Source organism: Strix uralensis, chromosome 7 (genome assembly GCF_047716275.1).
Source record: "Strix uralensis isolate ZFMK-TIS-50842 chromosome 7, bStrUra1, whole genome shotgun sequence".
Classification (NCBI taxonomy): Eukaryota; Metazoa; Chordata; class Aves; order Strigiformes; family Strigidae; genus Strix; species Strix uralensis.
In genome coordinates, this window is record NC_133978.1 from 18000085 (window position 1) to 18006101 (window position 6017).

The following is a 6017-nucleotide window of genomic DNA, read 5'->3' on the forward strand; positions in this document are numbered from 1 at the left end:
AGGAACAAGGAAGATGGAACAATGTAAATATTCTAATTTTTAGTTAGCTAAGAGATTCCTGCTGCCTTTTCCTACCAAGACAGGTGCTGGAATTGATACTGAAACTTTTCAGAATTAAAGTTCATTTGTATTATCTACCTTCAAAAGGCCTCAACAATAACTCTTACTCTAAATCAAGCTTTAATGTACTATAGATTGCTACATTCGAATTAAACATTCCCCAGTAATACTCTGCTATTGTTTAGGTGAACAATTATGTGCAGATTCATCCCTGCTTCAGTGCAGACTCAGTCCTGTACAGACAGCTAACTGAATAGGTTTCTGCAAGCATAATTATCTAGTCTGATTAGGATATTGATTGTATACTACCATTTTGGAGTTCTGAAAAAGCACACTGAAGATTTTAAAGATAAAGGTAATTGACTAAGAGAAGAATGATCACTATACCTTTCAACCCCCTCTGTATAAAAGAGGCATTATCCCAATATACAAAGGATTTAATTGTACAGTTATTAGACATCACTAGATTTTCAGCCAAATGCTTTTTAAGTGCAACACCATAGAAGGTTTTATTATGAAGGGAATGCCCTACAAAAATCTCTGAAAGGATCCGGAGGTTCCAGAAAACATCCAGAACTACAGATAACAGTATCTACAATGCTATTGCATTGTTTGCCATTACTGATACTATCTGGTTCCCTGCTACCAGATGGTTTTCTTTCAGGCCTCTCATCCTGATAACACAATACAATTCCTAACAGTTACCCAGTGATGTAACTGATGTTAAATGATCTGGGCTAAATGTTACAAGCATGAAGTGTAATTTGGGGTGAAAGCAACTGGTGTCAGAGAGAGACTCCACCTCAACGACGGAAGTGGAATTTCTATGGGAGAAAACACCACAAGAATGTAAGAGGGTCAGTTCTGCAGAATGACTTCATAATCCCTGATTTATATCATGTGTCACGAGGCTTAAGTTTATTAGTGTGTGTAAAGACTTCAGGATGATTTAAAATTAAATATTACTAAGCAGCAAATGAAGCACAGCTAGCATATCTCTGGTATGAATTTCTAGAGATGTTCAAGACTATCCACCTTGCAAAAAGGTACAGCTCTCAACAGGTATAAATGAAGCCTGAGTTGCTACACCAACCCAGGAGCTACAAGTCAGCAACACAAGGAAAAATATCAATTTATTATATTTTTCACTTTTAACAATAATAGAATGTGTACTTATTAGCTTGTTATTCTATAAGTGGTGCAGAAGTTGCACCCAAGCTGACATCCTGTCAGAAAATAAGACAAACATACTGAAAAATACCATCTAATCACAGTAAAATAAATGTCATTTTTGTTGCCCTGTACAATCATTTCCATGTTACCTGCTTAACAGTTGGGTGTGGGATGCAATCCTAAAGAAGAAATCTTATAAAATGCAACACAAGACAGTCATATTCAGGAAAAGCACGTACCAAAATCCTCATAAGTCTACTTTAACATAAAAGGTATTTACTTTTACAATATTTGCAAATGCAGTTCTACTGTCCAAACTCGGTTCTAGGAATGGAGGGTACCAACAGATGTAGAAAATGGCTGCTGCTTGGGTTTTTTTGGTTGTTTGGGGTTTTTTTAATGAGAAATGAGACTGGGGTATAAAAGGGGAGCCTGAAAAATGAGACATTTACCATCTGAAACCTCTGTCCCTCTGATGTTTTCCAATACCGTGGGGGAATCTGAGTACTGAACCACTGAGATGCTGTGGCCTCAGCTTCTGCAAATACTAGAAGGAATAAAGGATGTTTGGCCTTCAGTAGGAGGAGTTAAAAACCTGATGGAACCTAACCCCCATGGTGCACCTAGTATTCCTGAGCTGTGGCTGGCTATGGATGTGTCCTGAACAGAGTGCTCTCATCCCAGCAGTAACAAATATCAGATGTGAGGCAGGATTATATAGCTTCAAAACAGAGCATGCTCTGTTGCCCTCCAGAATGCTAGCCACATCTTTGGGTTTTATTCATGTAACTGCACAAGTCTCAGTCAAGTTTGGTTACTACTCGTATGGGTCTATGAAGAATTTTGCATTAGAGGGCCTGCACACATCCTGGATCACTACAGAAAGTCCATACTAACTACTTCTGACACGGAGTCACTGCAAGTTGTTGTGGAAAGTCAAGGACCTGATTCTACTTCCACTTATAAACATCCAAACCCCACTGTCTCTAGAGCATCACTTCGCACCAAGGTTTATTTATGAGAGAACATATTGATTGGGCGAGAAAAATGTTTCATTCTGCATGGTAAGCAGATCAGAAGGATAGAAGTTCAAAGCATGATAAACTTGCTGAATGCAAGCCTGACTTATTCAACCCCTCTCCTCCAGAATAATTTCCTCCATACTCAAGCAAAACAAAGACCAACAATAGTATTTAAAACGGGGGCATGGAGGAGAAGTTTTGCTAGATGAAGGAGGTATTACACCTCAAGAAGAGCAACTGCAACAACCAGCTGAACTGATTTCAGAATCTAGTTACTTACAGAGAGGCTCTTCAGATGCTGACAATATATTTCCAAGGTGATGAAGAAGAATCCTTACGAGGGTATTTAGCAGGAGCATTCAAATTGCACATGCTTAGAGTTAGCATCCACAGGCTTAATTTATTATGGTATTACAGCAATTTGGCACCCAACACTATAATTTGTTTTAATATTTACCCTTCCAGCAGTACTGGAGGAATGAAGTTAAATGGTTCCAGTTTTCTGATGTTTACAATACACTTGGAAGCACTGGAGTGCTTTTCACTTTCAAAATAAGTGATGCTCACCATTCCTGAGGAATGCAAGTATGCTGTCACGTGGCTGCGCTAGCACAGCAATACAACTGAAATGAAAATTTGAGGCCAGAATAACCAGAGGCAGAATATAATTCTGGGGGATTGTTTCATCCACTGCAGTTCTGTCACTTAAAAGAAATTGTTTTGGTACCAAAAGCTTTGGCAGTGCCATCTCACCGACAAAAGTCGTATCATCTTATCCAATACTTGACTGAGTAATCGATAATCCTAGACAGAAAGGGTTTGGATTACTACCCCCACTTTGGTTTTGCTTTTATCTTTACTTCTAAAATTGAAATCCAGGAGCTCTTCGGAGAAGAAGATTTCATCCTGACAGATAAAAGGAGTGTGATGTTTCCCTTTCAGTGTTGGCAGATTAAAGACAGGATAACATTAGGAAGCATCTCTGCACATAGAGCAACCCACCAAGACAGAAATCTGCATGCATACATTGTTGTTAAGGAAAATTATGGTGACACATCACTGTGAAAAATCAAATATTGATGGAAAATGCATCTCTTGTCTTCATAATAAAAGTCATCTAAAATCAGAGGAGGAAGGTGCATTATCCTGCTATGTCAAGGTCCAAAGTAGTAGACATGTACACACACTCACATATAGGTACATGTTAAGGCATAGCTCTCATGCATTTAGCCCTCTGTCTCGTGTAACAAACTTCACCATACAGAAAAATACACATATTTTGAAGAAAAAAAAATGTTTACAACATATCTAACAGGTGAAGCAGTCCTTTGCAAGTCAACATCAGGTGAAAGACACCACCTTCCATCACAAGAATGCTGCATTTTTGTAACATGATTTACAAGGCATTTCAAAGGTTGATATATTTTAAATTCCAGGTTAGGACCTACTAAAACTTGATATACAAAGCGGGTCTCTGGTCTCAGAATTACCAATTTGTTCCTTAATACACAGTTGCCCTGACTTCTCCCACTGGGATTAGCAGGCAGCCAGAAAGAAAGGAGAACAGTGGGTTTATATTTGTGATTTTACTCTGTTCTTTTACTGGTAGGTATTTAATTTTACAGAAAAGAGACACAAAACACTGTAATTATTAATGACTGCAGGGTCATGGTAGCAACTATGCTTTCTGAAAGTCCCAAATTCTTTTAACATACTACATTTGGGGCTTCTTCCCTCTTCTTTTTCCTGCAGTACTTTCTGAACCATCGCTTCAAAGGCTGTTGTTTAGCTTATATAATAAACATAATTTTCTCCTGCCCTCAGGACACCATCAATCCAAGGGAACACACACCAATGTGATGTTGTCAGACACACAGATGGTTGAAATCTGCACATTGATTCCACTGAATAGTTTTAATGTGGGATAAAGTAAACTAGCCCAGAATGAACTACACGTAAATGAGAAAACAAAGAGCAATTCTTTCTGTGCAGATTCAAGTTGCACCTGATATTCAAGAGCAATAGTCTTAAGTCACAAGAAGCACCCTCCTTCAGTGGATTGATCTGGGATGGGAGCACTCATAAGAAGTATTGATGCAATGCCAGAACTGCAGAAATCTTACGGAGATATTATGCATGAAAAGCTAAGCAGGGTTTTAGGAGGGCCGCAGGGCTGATACCTGCTGTTTGGCCTATGCAATTTATTCTGGCAATGACAAAAAGATGCTTGAAAAGAGAAGGTGCAGAGTTGGGCTCAACTACACGCTGAAGTCTACAATGTCACAGAGGACTGAACAGATACACAACATGCATCTTCTTACACCAGCTACCTTTCCTACAGGAGGGCAGCTTTAAACTCTTCCCTTCTACTACACACCAGGATCTTTGTCCTTTTTATGGCATTATTAACATCACTAACCAGTTATTTGTCCTGTCTTTGGTAACTCTGGAATACAAATGAAAGCCAGAGGGAGAGAGAGATGTAAGTAAGAGCCAGGAGAGATAGAGTGAAACTGAGAGGAAGCAGAGAAAAAGAGAACAGATCAGGGAAGCCAAATGACACAGATGCAGTACCCACCTACAGCTATTGCACATGATCATAATTAAACTTTAAAAAAGGAAGGCATGAGATATACACTGGTAGGAGAGCTAAATGCTGCCAATATAAAAATCTATCTTCAGCACTTGGAAGAATTTAACAGAAAGGTAAGGTCAATGCTATAGGGACCCAAAGGCATGACCACTATCCACCTTCCTCTGAGGAGACACAGGAGCACACTAAGATAAAGATGGATTTCCCTGGTAAAGTAAATGCTGTAGATGTGTTAAGTATAGAAAGGATAGAAAGGCAAGCTGCAGAGGGAGTGTGCATGCAAGCACACACCAAGAAGCAGCATCAGATTACATTTACAGGGCATGGGAGATGCTAATAGAGGGGACTCTGTAAGGGAAACATGAATGACTTTGATAGCTAATCCTTAATTTAACTCAGTGGCTTAATAAAAGGAAGAGAAATGACATAGAAGGGAAAAACAATAGGACAAAAAGGAATGGCTCAAGTCCCTTATACAGGCAGACTATTAACTTAGCAGGAAGCTAAATTCCATCCGTGCTGGAGACAGAACCTCACTGCTGTTGCTCCTACTTCCAATTATTGTACAAACCCTCTCTTTACATTAGCAGTCCCACAAAAAACACGAGATGACTTGTCACAGATGTGGTCCGTTCATCTGTTCCACATGAAGTTACATAGTGAACAAAACGTCTTTGGCCAAATGGCATCACAAAGAACAGTAGACCACAAACAACAGAATAGGAAAAACAGAAATATTTATATTGAAAACACAATCTGTGGATAAATAATGCACTCTATAAAACATACAGTGTTGTGTCTAGAGACAGGCACAGATATGAGACATACATGAAGAAGGGCCAGATCTACTGTGGTAAGTTATGCTACACTGTTTTATACCCTAAGGATATGACTCGCATATTTTTACTTTCATATTTAGGGAACTCAAATCACAGCCACCTAGAGGGGCTTCAGCACCCCACTGTGCCAGCAGGACACGGTTTGCTGGCTGCCGTCAGAGAACAAATGCATGGTGTCATAGCCACACCGACAGAGCCACATGCTGAATTGTAAGCGTGCCTCTATGCATGGGATGTTTAAGTGCAAGCTTCCTTTGCAGAAAAGACAGACTAATTTATGGATGGCAGGGACTGCAACACAGCCCTATCCTTCCCAGAAGCTGGATAGAA